Raw genomic sequence first — 16,979 nt, forward strand, 5'->3', positions numbered from 1 at the left:
CATAGTTTCGCTCTCAGCCTTCCACGGTTTTAATGTTTTGGAGTAGAGTTTGGATTTTAGCTGTCTAACATCCTGCTGTATTTCTTTCATGTATATCTGTAGTACCTGGTTGTAGTCCAAAACATCATATTTTGGGGCATTACTTGCTGCATCAGGAGAGGAGTGGATGTTACCATGATACGTCCCAACTGCAGTTCCCCGGTTAACATCAATAACCACCTTTCTGAAGAAGTGGGCCAGGACGGGTAAAAAAAACAGGGTCCCAATGCGAACACCCAGGTTCTTCAGAGGACTGTTCCTCACTAGACATTGTTCCAAAACTCAGATTTTGTGACCAGCTACCGCCCGTACTGCTATCAAGATATGTTGAGGCTGGGGATGACATGTATACACTTGATGGCGAGCTGCTGAGATCGTATGTTCCTGGTGGTGTAATTGGGGACATCAGATATGGAGAAGTTAAATGGTGGTCGCAATAGCTCATGGCTGCAGACGTGTAGGAAGCGCTTAAGCTGGGAACAGGTGATTGTTGCACAGGTGTTTGTAACCCTTTGGGGTCTATACTAGAAGGCCCACTGTGCATGACAGTTGCTAGTGTTTCAGAACTCTTCACCACACCCGCCAGTTCCCTCAGAAGCCCAATACATTCAAAATAAGGGTCCTCTATGGGGTGATCATTTTCCAATCTCGTGTCCAAAAGACTTTGAGGGATAGTTATACATGGAGCTGGTGCTAGGCCTCTGGGAAACACACTTTTGGAAAATGGATTATTGATAAGGGCAGGTAAGTACCTACACTTAGCAATAGGCCACTAACCTCCACTTAGGTCCAGTTAGGTCTCAATAAATGAAACCCAGTTCAATCCTTGGTAGCTTGGCAATGAGCTCCAAGGCTTAACTAAGGAGACGTGTGTAAAGCATTTAAAAATCATAAAACAGTAAATAAGTAAAACACAATAAAAATCCAACACCAATTTATAAAAATAGATTATATTTGTATCTTTAAAATGACACCAAAACAAATAAAATCAGATAAGGGGAACCGAAGATATGAATTTTAAAAGAATTAATGCTTTTTAGTGCTTAGAAATGAATAGCGCCAATCTGGTCATCTGGTCGCACCCCGACCGGGGCAAAGTGAAACTTTGAGGCCGACCGCGATGGAGTCCTGCTCGGCTACAGCTTGCAATAGGCCTCATCAAAAGTTTACCTTCGGACGTAGTCATTTTCTTGAAGATTTTCTTCAGTGGGACCAAGTCGCCATTCCAATCCGACCTCCTGGAACTCTTCCTCCAATACGCATCGCAGGAGCCCTCAGTGGAGATTTTTAACGTCGTACTTACCTGTTTTTTTGAGGTGAAAATCCTTCGACTGGGGCAAACCTGAATCTTGATCAGACGTCCCTGAAGCCAACTTCAGATACACTGCCTAGGAGGTCTCGGTCAACTTTTAACATTTGGACTTAGTCACTTTTTTTGAGTTTTTCTTCAACGGGCGAAGCTGCAAGTCAGGCGTTGAGGCAAGCCGGCTAGGGTTGGTCCCTTTATAGAGCTTTTTTCTAAAAGTTCTCCAAACTTTCCAAACTTCTGGATCTTCTTCCAGATGTTCTTTTAAGGTTGTTTTTATGTCCACAGCTCACTCCAAGGTTCCAGAAGCTCTGAGATGCTCCTTGAGGGTGCAGACTACAACTCCCAGAATGCACCTGGTGCAAAGTCCAAAACGGCCACTGGACAGTGGTCAGCTAGTCAGTTTCTTCAGGAGTTGGTACAGGGGACCCTGGTTAGCAATTTTTCACCGGTAGCAAACAGGGAGTCCCTCCTTGAACCAGTGGAAGCCAGGCACAGTTCTTGTGGTGGAGTTCAAGTGTGCAGCTGGTGCAGTCCTCCAGAGTGCAGTGTCCAGGTGCAGGTCAGTCCTTCTTCTCCTGCAGGTCTTCCTTGTAGGTGTCTGGTAGGGATCTGGTGTGTGGATGCAGGTCTGCCAGTTTTATCCTTCCTCCTGGGTAAAAAACCAAGGGTCCTGGTTCTCCAATCAGGTGCAGGGTCCTTCCCCCAGTAATGAAAACTTCCTACGAAGTGTGGCAAAAATCAATCCCAGGGAGCAACATTCCTCAAAAATCCATCAGGGCTGAAAATTATTTTTGGAGGTTACATCTGGCTGAGCCCACCCACTGGTGTGTCTAACAATCCTAAACACAACCCTCTCCTGCCCTCTCCTAATCTTATCAAGGGGGTACCTAATTGTCTGGGTTTGCAGGATGTGAGGGATGTGCTGGGTTGCTCCAAATGTCCTTCCCTGCCTTTGAAGACCAGTTTGGCAGCCCTCCCCCTTCCTGCTTCTCCATCTGCTGAGGGAAGATCCCCTCCTCCAGGCACATCTCTTTCTGTTGAGCCCAGGCTACTTCACACCTCATCAAGGCAGCATGGCCAGGTTGCCAGAGGATGGCCAATCAGAGCAAAGCAGGAAAGCAGCAAAGCAGCAAAACACTACAGGGCTGAAGTTGGCAACTTTTTAGGTAAAGTTTAAAACTCTTTACCTGAACAAGTTATATTAAATCCAACAACAAACAAAAAAATAAGTTGTGGGATTTATTGAATTTGATACCAAACTTGAGGTATCTGATACTTAAGAGGACTTTATAAATTAAAATAAAGTCTCCCCATTCTAGCCTATGGAGGCCATTCATTACAATGAGGGAAAAACGAATTTGGCTGTTTTACCTCACCAGGGCTTATAAAACTATGGGCCATATTTATACTTTTTGACGTAAAACTGCGCTAACGCAGTTTTGCACCAAAAAATTTAGCGCCGGCTAACGCCATTCTGAAGCGCCATGCGGGCGCCGTATTTATTCAATGACGTTAGCCGGTGTTAGCCGCCGGCGCTGTCTGGTGTGCGTTAAAAAAAACGACGTACACCAGGCAGCGCCGGAGTAGGGGGAAAATGGCGTATGGGCGTTCACAAGTGGCGCAAGTCAGGCTGAGGCAAAAAAATCGCCTCAACCCGATTTGCGCCATTTTTTTTACGACGCCCATCCCCCATTGAAATGACTCCTGTCTTAGCAAAGACAGGAGTCATGCCCCCTTGCCCAATGGCCATGCCCAGGGGACTTCTGTCCCCTGGGCATGGTCATTGGGCATAGTGGCATGTAGCGGGGCACAAATCAGGCCCCCCTATGCCACAAAAAAAATTTAAAAAAATACTTACCTGGACTTACCTTAATGTCCCTGGGGTGGGTCCCTCCATCCTTGGGTGTCCTCCTGGGGTGGGCAAGGGTGGCAGGGGGTGTCCCTGGGGGCAGGGGAGGGCACCTCTGGGCTCATTCTGAGCCCACAGGTCCCTTAACGCCTGCCCTGACCCAGGCGCTAAAATCCAGCGCTAATGCGGGTTTTTTAGACCCGCCCACTCCCGGGCGTCATTTTTGCCCGGGAGTATAAATACGACGCATATGCATCAGAGTCATTTTTTAAGACAGGAACGCCTACCTTGCATATCATTAACGCAAGGAAGGTGTTCACGCCAAAAAATGACGCTAACTCCATGAACTTTGGCGCTAGACGCGTCTAACGCCAAAGTATAAATATGGAGTTAGTTTTGCGTCGAATTTGCGTCGAAAAAAACGACGCAAATTCGGCGCAAACGGAGTATAAATATGCCCCTATATTTATAAGGTCCCTGCTTATAGCTACTTGGCACCCAGCCATAGGGCACACCTTAGGGGTGACCTATATGTAAAAATAAGGTAGTTTAAAATGTTGGAACTACTTTTAATTCCAAAGTTGAATTTGCATTTAACTTTAATTTAAAAGCAGCCAGCAAGGCAGGCCTGCCTTTAAAATGACACTGGGCACCTCAGCAGTGCACCTATGCTAGGGTCCCTAAACCTCCATGCCCTACCATATACTAGGGACTTATAGGTAGGTTAACTTATCCAATTATAATGATCCTAATTTGCATACTGATTTTACAGAGAGCACAGTCCCTGGGACTGGTTAGTAGTACCCAGGGCACCATCAGAGTCAAGAAAACACCAGCAAGAAGTGAAAAATGGGGGCAAAAAGTTAGGGGGCTTCTGTAATCAGCCCTGATGTCTCACACACACATCTACATTAGGCTCCTCAAATGTTAAACGTTTAGACCTTTGCGGAATATGGGGACTTGCCTGCTGCGTAACTGTGTTTTTAAAAGATAGATCAAAAGGAACTGTTTGTAGCTCAGGGGGCGTCTGCTTCTTCTTCAGTTCTTTAAGGAAAGATGATTAATTTTAGGTTTGTTGCACTGCTTGGGATCCCCTTCAATGATTTTACACTGTACCTGCTGATGTGTGTCTGCGGTTGTAAGTGCTCTACTGCCTGTGCGTCCAAGCCCTTGCACAAATGGAGTTCCTGTAGAAGTGTTCAGTGTACTGGGGGTAGCCTTTATTTGTAAAGGGGTGCAGGGATTAAGGTCTGTACCTGGTCTATGACTGTTATTTGCAGAGCCAGCGCGTTATCTGCCCGGATGCCTGGCATTGATCTCGGATGATGTCTTTGTGTTTTATGAAGGGTCCCAGTGCTATCCTTTAAAGGCTTTGACGACCCCTTAGACTTACGGCTGACTCCTTCAGAGATCTTTAGTGACAACTCTATGATGTAAAGATAAAAAATACATAATAGGTATTGCTATAACTGCTATATCCTAGAGGAAAAAACTGTTTGAGAGACAAAGAGGTTAGGATTCATTTGGCTGTACAGTTTGTAAAGCACCCCTTATGTGTTCCTTTGTGAGGCCCCTTTCTTCAAAGGAAGTCATTGTAGACTTCCTATTTTGAACAGTTTTTTGTCAACCACCTTTTGCGGGGTCAGCATGAGGCCCATGTGTGCCCCCATAAGGTCTGAAAAAAAAAGAATACATGTCACATTTACAATATAATACACTGACTATGCAGGCTCTCTGAGGGTCCCATCTGTAGGGCCTTCATGAGGCTTTTTGGACAGTCAAGGTTGATGTTTACGTAGCGTTTATGCAATGGCACATTTTATTTACCTGCAAAAGCTTTATCCTGCTGCACTATGACCGTTGCGTCTTGAGCCTCTAGGATTTAGTGTAGAGCGCTGACTGCCATCTGTACTTTAGCATCATAACCTGTAAAAAAAAAAAAAGCACACAAACACAGGAAAATATATTCGAAAATAAAAAAACAAAATAACAATAAGCACTGTTGTTGAGGGTGGAGGTTGAGATGGTTCTCTGAACTATAAAGTTCTAGATAGTGATATCTTGTTGACAGGCAGCCATGTCCTCTGGGAACAGCAGTAGCTCTTGGGGATCCTGCACACACAAGAGACAAAATTGACTTCAGACGATAACACATTTTACGCCACATTTATAATCACCTGCCATCCTTTCATTTTAAATTATGTACTAGTCGTTCATATTATACTTTTGAAACCACAACTCTACAACATGGAAAAAGCAACCATTCCTGGGAAATACTACTGCTAAGTACAGCATGAATTATCACACACTCCAAATAAATGCATTCTTTTTTTTTTAAATAGGAGGTACACATCATTTCAGAGATATATGCTTAGACGTTTGTCAAATTTCACGATCAATTTTTACATACACAATTAAGAAATACAAATCATTTAACCATTCTCTCTTCAAGATGCTATATGTCAAGTACCCTATCAGCCCACACTCATCTATGCCGCTACAATGGTCTGAAGGTGCAATAAACAAAACCTCTTGTTTACATTTCTCAAACCCCAAACACTGCTTATCAAAAAGTCCACATGGGGGTGCTGCTGCACAACATAAGGTATGGGATTCTCTCATCATTGCAATATTTATATGGTTCCATCATCTTCACAGCATTATTTTACTTACTATAAAGTGTCACTTATAGTCTTTGTAATGTCACACACAATTACACAAATTATAAACCATATAGTATAATAAACTTAAAAACATTTCAACTGTATATATACACAAATATGTTATGCACACCTGGATCCTGGGATCCAGTCCTGTTTTTTTATTTCTCTCCCACATGTTCCTCTCTGCAGTGAGGAGGAGTCCGTGCATGGCTGGGCAGTGAGCAGGCAGGGGCCAAGTCACAAGCTCTGCTCGTCGGCCCACATGTAGTGTACATCGGAACGTGCGCTTGGATTTCGGGGCCTGCCGTCTAGAGCCCCAACATTAATTGCAGGTCACCGCCACAGTTCGGCATGGAGTGTGGCCTCAGGGACCCTTGAAGGGTCCTACGATGTGGCTAAGCTTTGGAGTCCCGAACTATATCACCGCCGCCTCTGGAAGTCCGGCCCAGGTCCCTACACTGCTACCCTGCCAGCCGTTAGGGGTCAGACTGTGTTCCAGGAGGAGCACGACCCTCATCCCTAACAGCCTGCGGGTTAGCGGTGTAAGGTCCTGGGCCGAAATCCCGTTGGTAGCGGTGCGCCCTGCATAAAAGCCCCTACTTGGGGGATATCACTGCAGCAGGCCCAGCGTGTTACAAACATTCCTAAGCCTTTGAAGCTTGGGCCACCTAGAGTTCCTGCCCCTGAGGCTGGTAGGGATCAAGGGCCAGTGCTCCAGCCCCGCCAGGAACCATGCACCATAACCCTTCAGGCCTGTATGGTAGGAGATCACAGCAATCCCTACTGGCCGAAGGTGACTCATTGTTGTTGGAGGGACTAGGCCGAGCTCCACAAGGAGGAGTGTGGCCCCACCTAAAGTCCCCTACTTGTCTAAATATCACAGCAGCAGCCCCTGTGTGATCCACAGGCCCTCACCAGGAAACCCTCACACCTCATGCTGCACCCAGCCATCCCACAACCTGGCGCCAGCTCAGCTGTACTATATAAGGTAAGTGAAAGACTATTGGGTTTGGGGTGGGGTACTGAAGGTGTCTCCTTCATGGTTAGATAACCATGTTTAGAAAAACCTATCAGAATAATAAACTTGTGATTTTCTAAACTGCAAAGCAAGGGTCTAAAATATTAAAGAAATTAAATTAACATGCATCACACAGTCTTTTAAATTACTTTTTTAAAAACAATTCTATGCCGTGTTATACTATTAGCATCTCTTCTGTAATTCGGTGCTGCTGAGCCCCATCAATATGTGTTTGATTAAAGTAAAATTTTAGTCCTTCTATTTTTGCCATACAACCCATGTTTTTACCTTTAAAATACTGTCCCCTCTACAAGTTAAACATAGGCTTTAACAAAACATAAATGCATGTCTCAGATAATGCTGTGCAAAACATAGGCATTAACTTCTGATGGAGCATAGGTAAAGGGTTGGAGATAGTAGTAGAGAGACACTACATTGTAAATATAAAAACACACCCTAGTTACTTGCCTTAAGTAGAAGCTGATTTGCATCACCAGTTTGCACTCTGCCCTTCATAGTTTCCTCCTTAATGATCTGGGTAGCCCTGCGCTCCGTAAACTTGAAATATGTAGTTCGAAAACAGTGCTGTGAATGTGGGGGCTTTTATACTTGCTACAACATGCTAATTATGCACAGGCTTTGTCGAGGGACTGGGCCCAGAAATAGACATCTGTGTTTTAGGTTTTCATTTCAGTGCCTCTGTATGACTAATGATTGTGTGGTCACTTTATACTGTGACATCTGCTCATCAGCTTTTTAACTATTCCTGGGAAGTCTTGGGGCATGCATCTGTGTTTTAGGTTTTCATTTCACGGCCCCTGTCTGTTTCAACCATTGATTGTGTGGTCACTATTTACTTTGACATCTGCTCATCACCTTTAAAACCTTTCCTGAGAGGTTTGGAGCAATTTTCTGTGTTTAAGGTTTTCATTTCTCGGCCTCTGTCTGTTTGACCATTGATTGTGTGGTCACTTTATATCTTGACATCTGCTCATCACCTTTGAACCATCTCCTGGGAGTTTGGAGCAAACATCTGTGTTTAAGGTTTTTGTTTCACAACCTCTGTCTCTTTGACCATTGATTGTGTGTTCACTTTATACTTTGACATCTGCACCTCACCTTTGAACCCTCTACTAGGACGTTTGGAGCTAACATCTGTGTTTTAGGTTTTTATTTCTAAATTGACTTTTGGCTGTCACAAAAAACAATTATTTTTTAAAAGCCACATTTGACCAGCCCCCTTTTTGAACTAGACATCAGTGTAGCGGTTTGGCCATGCATTCCCACTGCTCTCTCTTTGAGGAGGCACCCATCAGCCACAGGGTCCTGGCTGTCTGAACATGTCCAGACTTGTCCTCTTAGATGCAGAAACATGTCGCACACCTACAGGGCCACCGTTTTACACATCCCATAGACCTGTACACTATGGCAAGGGCCCTCGCATGTGACTAACACGTGATCGATCACCTGGTGACCCACCTACACCTACTTCGGTTACAGGACGGGCTCTCAGGGTGAACAGGAAGTCCTTGTAACGGATGTGACGATATTTCTGAGGGGCAGTACAACTGGCACTTTGCAGCTTAATGAGGAAAGGTATCCCCATATTCTACTTGTTTTAAGTCCACTCTCTTCATGACAAGATTATGGACTATACAAGTTGTGGACCTGTGTTGGATCCCCAAGATAGTCTGCTGTCTCAGTAATAACAGAGTGGACTGTGGGTGCCATTTTAGGAGTGTAGAATCTTCAGGCTCGAAAAATAGTGTATGGTCTATCAACACATTTCAACGGTATTAAAAATTAAAGAAAAAAACAAATTTTCTTAACATAAAAATGTCAATGTAGTTTAGGAATGCCACCAGAGTTAATTTGTTAGTTAGGGGATGGCGGATATAGCTTACTCATCTTTGTTTTTGATGCACCAGATATGTGGTCTCTTTAGCAACACCACAGCCTTGACACACCTAGCAATGAGGGCAAGACTTCTTCTACAGCCTGCAGACATCCAACCAAGTCTGCATACTACTTTCAAAAGGGCATTCTGAGCTTTCTATTAGTTGAAAGTTGAGCCATTGTTCCACCTTATGAAAAAGTGCCTTGTCTTTTGCAGGAGGTGCATTCACCATTTTTTGAGAAGCAGGAGACATGAACTGTTGAAAGTTTGTGTGGTTTGTGTGGCTGCTGTTTACTCACTCAGACTAATGTAAGATAACAGTGAGTATGAGCCTACATGACAAACATCTACACTCGCTTCAGGTTCTGCACCAGAAGAGCAAGGTTCATCCTCACAGGGGAGACAACGCAAACTTAGAAGAGCAGCAGGAATTCTATCATTTGGGAATTCTTCAGCCACCCCCTAAGTGAGTAAAAGCTAAATACCCGGACAGTGACCGACAAACTTTGTGATAAGAAGGTCAGCAGTGGCTCAAAAGATCTCTACTCCCTCTGGACATTAAGCATACAACAACACCTCAAGTCAAAGCATGGGTAGGAGTACTTGAGGTGCCATCAGGAGAGACAGAATGCAGAGCAGTGCATGGCAGATCTTCAGTACACTTCTGAACCTGTGGATACTGTGGCAGGAAGAAGGAGTGCTGTGCTGCTGAAAGGCCTACCATTCTGCTGGACAGCTACTCTGAAGCAGCTGCTGCCTTGCTTTGCTAGCCCCTCTTGCTGGGAGAAGAAGAACCCCTCTTGAACCCAGGACCCAAGAGTGACTCAAAGGGATAGTCTTCTGCCCTCCTGATCTGAGCCTAAGGGACATAACAGGCTTCCCAACTGCTCCTGGACCCATTCTCAGTGAGTTCCTGATCCCCAACAGGTGCTTCTCAGGTCCTGGACACTTGGGCCCTCATTAGAACCCTGGCGGTCGGTGTTAAAGCGGCGGTAATACCGCCAACAGGTTGGCGGTTAAAAAAATGGAATCACGAACATGGCGGAAACTGCCATCATAGAGAGCCACTTTAACACTCTGACCGCCACGGCGGTAGAAACAAACACCACAGCGGTAGCCATCAACAGACAGGCGGAACACAATGTACCGCCCACTGTATTACAGCAGGCCTATCCGCCACCTTTTCCGGGGCGGTACCAATGCCATCAAAAGCACGGCAGAAACAGGACTTGGAACGGAAACCACTCACCTCTCAACTTACAACGAAGAAACAGGACGCCATGGAGCCCGAGTTACAGGTCCTGCCCATGTTGGTTTACCTCCTCTCCTACCAGGAGAAGCAAAGACGCCGGCGGCGACCACAGTGAGTACTGCACCTACCACACAGGGGAGGGGGAGGAAAGAGAGAGCGACACACACACACACGCAACACGCAACACCCACACCCTCACCCACAACAACATACACACAAACACATGCAGCAACATGACATTTACACCCCGTCACCCTCTGGAAGAATGCAAGGACAAAATGAAATGATTGTAACAAGTGTAATCATCGAAAAATCAGATAGGCCAAGATAAATTTAAATCATCAGTATATACAAATATGTACAGCAACTACACAAGTCCAGATAGTATTGCAATCATTGTCTGTGGACCAGTGGTCCCAAAATGCATGGGCAAAACCCACACATGATACCTGACTCAAAATGGAGAGAACAGTCCTGGGGCATCAGATCGAAAATAAGCAGGCACCTCAGGGGGAGGAGAAAGGGGGTCACCTCAGCCGGATGAACGGATGACGCCACTGCTCCACGAGGGAGCTCCATGCCCACAGTTTGGTCCTGGGGAGTGCAAAGCCACAGTCTCTCAAGTCTCACAACTGGGTGGGTTGCCCACTGCTTTATCCTGGGGAGTGCAAAGGCACAGTCTCTCAAGTCTCACAACTGGGTGGTTTGCCCACTGCTTTATCCTAGGGAGTGCAAAGCCACAGTCTCTCAAGTCTCACAAGTGGGTCATCCTGCCAAGGACTGTGTGAGTGGATGCTTTTCACCACTGGTTCTGGAGGGGGCATCGTGCCCAGAGTGCTTCATCCTGCCAAGGACTGTGTGAGTGGATGCTTTTCTCCACTGGTTCTGGAGGGGGCATTGTGCCCAGAGTGCTTCATCCTGCAAAGGACTGTGTGAGTGGATGCTTTTCTCCATTGGTTCTGGAGGGGGCATTGTGCCCAGAGTGCTTCACATGCAGTGTGGCAGGTCCCATTCCCTCACCTGGATGTGTGTGCCACGTGATTGCCTGGGAACAGGTAGCATGATACTCCATGAAGGCAGAGACACACTCCACCCTGCTGTGACTTTGCCTGCCACCTGCTGGTACAAACAGTGCTGGGTGTCGTGCCTCATGTACGCTGTGCAGGGTCCAGGACGTCTCCTGCAGCCTCAGACGGCTGCCCACTGGGGATGTTAGCCATGTCGGCTGTGGTGGCACTGTCTGTGCACGTCGCGGGGCTGGTGGCGGTGGTTGCGGCGGTGTCTATGATCCTGATAGCCACTGGATGAGGTCCCACTGGAGCAGTTGGTTTTGGCAGGAAAATCTCAGAGTGGGAAAATTCAACTTTGCAGCTGCAAAAGTCCTCTCATTGAGCAGATATTTTTCATGCCGTACCAGATCAAGATTTTTACTTTTGAACCTATTTTCATTTTTTGAGCTCAAAATCTTCCAGTGGGGCTAGGCTAGCCTGAAGCTGTATTCAATGAAGTTTGTCTGAAATAAGACAGCTTTGTCACAAGGTCCCACTGAAGCTCCTGAGGTCTTGGAAGCACAAAAATTCCCAACTTTTCAGACTCTCCTGGGCAGTTCCTCTTAGCCACTTCTAAGGCTCCCAAGACCCAGTAACAGCACTTTAGGGGGCTAGGAAACATTCTAGCAGAGACCACCAGAAATGTCTAGTCCCATTCCAGCTGTAACGTGTCCACTGGTCACTCTAGGAAAAAGGCAATTTGCAGTTTGTTATGTCCCTGTAGCCATACAGGAGGTTAGACAACTGACCATTGGAGTCCACATCTCAGTCCTAAGTAGGAGCAGGTCCAGACCTTCAGGTCTTCACACAGGTTAAGGACAGTAGGCCCACCACAGGTCCAGAAAGTGTTCTAAGGATCTGGTGTTGAGGTGTTACTTTTGCTCAATACACTATCCAATAGGTGGATGTGACTCCTGGACACTCCCTGACCAATAGGCAAAAAGGTCCCAAGGGAAAACCTTCCCACTTTTGCAGAACATCCTGTTTGCCTCAATGCAAAACTATCCCACACTACACCATTTTCAGTGAAATTCAACATGGCAATATCTTTCTGCCCTTTGAGGGAGCTTGCGGCACATAGGGATATGCTTAAGGTAATGAGCAGTCCCCTTCCACTCAATCACTCTAAACTAGGTCTGGCCCAGCTCCTTCCTTGAATGAAAATAAAGCCAGTAGGCTAATTTCTGATTTGACAATCTACTCAAGCAGCAGAAAATCTTCTTGAGAATCAGCCATCTGACAGCAACCGCTTGACACTGCCCACATTAGAAATTGGCGCTAGGGGACGCCAAATCTCACTCACATTTCTAGAGACTCACAGGAAAAAATTCTGCCATGCCGTGAATGGTGGAATTTGGCCGGAACTTCATGTTAAAATAGTATTGCAAAGTGACCTAATTCCACCATACATTCCTATAATATATAATTGCTTACCTCCTTCATGGAATTGTGGGAAAGCCACTCTTGTATTGCTTCTTTATATTGTAAGCCTTGAGGAAATATAATAAATAGCACAAACTCTGTTGTATTTACATGAAACCCAAACTTCTCTGCCATGGAATACAGATTGTTTAGTAACAGCAGTATCAACGCTTTGGGTGCATGCTGAGTAGGTTCAGATAGTCACCGTAAGTAGACAAGGATGATGTTAGAAATGTGGGTATTACCTTGAGAGTGGGTACCCCTTCTTATTCAATAAATCCACTCTTGTTACGTCAAAACGCAGCTCTGAAAGAATCTCTGCTCAACTCTTGATAGCTATGACACTAATAGCAGGCAACCCCCAGAGAAGTGCATACTAAGTTAAAGTAATAGCAAAAAGTTTAAAGCAGAGAAGACACCACAATAAAATTCCCAAGCCAATTTAGACACATAGAGAAAAATGTAATGAGCAAAAAGACAGCAAGATCATTAAAAAAAGGTAAAGGGAGCCAGAGCTGATTGTTTTTAATTTTAGGGCAAAAACTGGCAAACAAAAGTAAAGTGCCAGTCAGAAGTCACTGTGTGCAGTTGGCTTCGAACTAGGCATAATTTCAAGCTAACCGCATTACAGAAGAGTTTAAATAAAATAAACAGGTTGTCTCAGTCAGAGTTTTTAATATCTGACTCATGGCCAGATTTAGAGTTTAATGGATGGTGCTACATGCATCAGGGTTGTGGAAGACGTTACATCTGCTTTCCTAATGGGCACTTTCTACAATGTTTGGTCAACTGCCACCACTGGTTTACTTTAACAAAGTTTTTGTTTTTTATTACAGACTTCTTAAGTGGGAGCTTGTTATTGAAAAGCAAAAATCTAAATAGATGGGGAAGGAGAAGGGGAAGTTGGTTCTTTTTACTGTCCCTCACAGCCAGGTGTTACCCGGCAGTGATGGACAGAATAAAATTACATCACTCTACACCCTCTTCCCCCAATTAGGGCAAGTGGTGTAATGCCCTTCCTCTGTCGGCCCTTACTCCATCTGGCCATTTGAGGAAGCTTTCCATCAATGGAACAAATGGGGGGTCTATCAATGGAATGCTGACAATCCTCCTAATCCTAAATAAGGTGGGCAAATCACCTTTTTGTTAAACGAGTACTCTGGTGAGTTTGCAAAGGAGTAACCTGCCTACCAAACTATAAATCATCCCCTTAGTTTTATATATAAAGCTGTACAGGATGTCCATGTAAAAATTTTGGGGGTCATTACAACATTGGAGGTAAAAGGCGCTCACCGCCGTGCAGAAGACCGCCAATACACCGGGGCGGTGGCGGTAGTCCGCCACAGCTATTATGACACACAACTCGGAATACGCCGAAATTCAGACACCCACACAACTCCGCCACACCAAAGATCAGTGTTAAAGTGGCGAAAACAAAACCTCTACCTCCACGCCAACAGAAATACGACCATGCAATTACGACCCATGAATCCACGCGGCGGTCTTTCAACCGCAGTATTCCATTGGCGGTACACACCGCCGCACTCAAAATACACACACATCTCCAAAACACCGCCACTTTGGACAATTCAAAATACACACACCTGATACACATACAAACACCACTCCCACACACCTAACTCAATATAAAACACACACCCACATCACCCACAAACCCCTACGACCAAAATTCACGGACGAAGGCCAGAGAGACAGCACAGCCAAGACAACACCACCATACAGAGGCACACAACATCATCACCCACTTCCTATGCCCAGATGGGCAGTGCACCTGTGAGCCTAATAGACTGGACTCTGCCATGGACATTCCTCCACCATCACCCATCCTCTTTTTACAACCCCCTACCATTTCAGAGCACTTCAATAAACACCCTTGAAACACAAAACAATCTGGAGTCAGTCTGTGATTTAGTAAATATGTATTATCAATGACAGTGTCATAATGCGTTTCCTATTGTAAAGCCAACATACCTATGTCACACATCACAAGTCCTTGAAGGATGTAAGCAGATGACACGTTGGTAACCACACCTGTGAAACCGTAATGTAAAGGTACAACTCAGTTACCAAATACTGGTTGAAATCGACAGACAGGATAGAGGAAGACGTGTGAAAGTTAATGTAATGGTAAAACTGAAAATGTTCTCACCTGTGTCTCACTGGAAATATTGCTGTATGACTGACTCCCTGTTGTCGTTGTCTTCTTCCTCAGCTTCCTCCTCATCACTGTCCACAGGCTCCACAGCTGCTACAACACCGTCATCTGGACCATCCTCCTGCAGAAAAGGCACCTGGCGTCGCAAAGCCAAATTATGAAGCATGGAGCAGGCGATGATGATCTCGCACACCTTCTTCAGTGAGTAGAATAGGGAACCACCTGTCATATGGAGGCACCTGAACCTGGCCTTCAGGAGGCCGAAGGTCCGTTCGATCACCCTCCTAGTCCGCTCATGGGCCTCATTGTACTGTTCCTCTGCCCTGGTCCTGGGATTCCTCACCGTGGTCAGTAGCCCCGACAGGTTGGGGTAACCAGAGTCCCCCAGTAGCCATACACGGTGCCTCTGGAGTTGAGCCATCATATCAGGGATGCGGCTATTCCGCAGGATGTAGGCGTCATGCACTGATCAAGGGAACATAGCATTTACCTGGGAGATGTACTGGTCTGCCAAACAGACCATCTGAACATTCATAGAATGATAACTCTTCCTGTTCCTGTACACCTGTTCACTCCTGTGGGGGGGGACCAGAGCTACATGGGTCCTATCAATGGCACCTATGACGTTGGGGATATGTTCAAGGGCATAGAAGTCACCTTTAACTGTAGGCAAATCTTCCACCTCAGGGAAAATGATGTATCTCCTTACATGTTTCAGCAGGGCAGACAACACTCTGGACAAAATGTTGGAAAACATAGGCTGGGACATCGCTGATGCCATGGCCACTGTTGTCTGAAAAGACCCACTAGCAAGGAAATGGAGCACTGACAGCACCTGCACGTCAGGGGGGATTCCAGTCGGATGGCGGATTGGTGACATGAGGTCTGGCTCCAACTGGGTACATAGTTCCTGGATTGTGGCACGGACAAACCGGTAGGTGACGATGACATGTCGCTCTTCCATTGTCAACAGGTCCACCAACGGTCAGTACACCGGAGGATTCCGCCATCTTCTCACATGTCCCAGCTGACGGTGCCTACGAAGGACAACAGCAACAAATCAGTCATTTTTCATCCAGGTATGTACCCACAGTTACACACAAGACTACACCACTCACAAAACCCTTCCTGTATGTGTGTTGAGTGTAGGCCTAGCTATGTGTGACGCAGAGGTAAATAAAGCCATGTGGACCCCTGAAATGGCGGCTGCCTGACCTCTAAACTGGGACAATGGGATTGTGGGGTAACTGCGCTGGCGTTGCACACCATCGCGGTTGGCGGTCGTAGACTGCTGCGCAATGCTGCATTGGTTAACATAGGACCCTATGGGTCCCAGGAGCCAATGAACAGGTGCGCCGGCGGTGATAATGCGCACCGCCGCAGACGTCACCGCCATTTTATATCTGTTCAATCACTAGATACCTGACCTTCGACAGGAGAGGACCTACACTGCAAGTGCTGCTGTGACCTCGGTCTGGAAGCGACGATGGCTGCTGCGTCTGGGGAAAGGGCCCCTGCCTTCACTGCTTAGGAGTTGGAGAAACTGGTAGACGGGGTCCTCCCCCAGTACACGCTACTCTACGGTCCTCCATACCAACAGGTTAGTACACAGGGAGCAAGTTGTATGGGCTAGGCCTGGGTGGAGAGGGCTGCTTGGAAGAGGGAAGGGGGAAGAGTTCATAGAACATTAATGCATGTGAATGAATGGGCCACATGGCCAGAGTAGGGAGGGCGCCACTCACATCAACGGTGCAGTTGGTAATGACTGTTCCTCTTCCCTTGTGCATGTCATGTAGGTCAGCGCCCACCAGAAGAGGGACATTTGGCGTGCCATCGCCAAGGAGGTCCGGACTCTGGGGCCCCACCAGAGACGGGGCACCCACTGCCGGAAAAGATGGGAGGACATTCGCCGCTGCAGCAAGAAGACGGCGGAGGCTCAGCTGGGAATGGCCTCCCAACGTGGGAGGGGTGCCCGTCGCACCATGACCCCCCTGATGTTCCGGATCTTGGCGGTGGCCTACCCGGAGATGGATGGGCACTTGAGGGCATCACAGCAGACACAAGGGGGTGAGTACAACCTCATTCTGTGGACTTTGCACGCAGTAGAGGGGTCTGGGTGGGGGAGGAGGCCTGTGGGTGTACCTAGGCCAGCCAGAAACACGAAGACTAGGCCCCTCTGTAATGCAGCCCATGTGGCACTCTACCCCACCTCAGTAGAGTGCCAAGTACAGGTATAGTTGCCCCTGTGGCATTCATGTGTGCAGATGTCCACCATTGCCATGTAGGCCATATCCCAGAAATTGCA

This window comes from Pleurodeles waltl, chromosome 3_1 (assembly GCF_031143425.1).
Source record: "Pleurodeles waltl isolate 20211129_DDA chromosome 3_1, aPleWal1.hap1.20221129, whole genome shotgun sequence".
NCBI lineage: Eukaryota > Metazoa > Chordata > Amphibia > Caudata > Salamandridae > Pleurodeles > Pleurodeles waltl.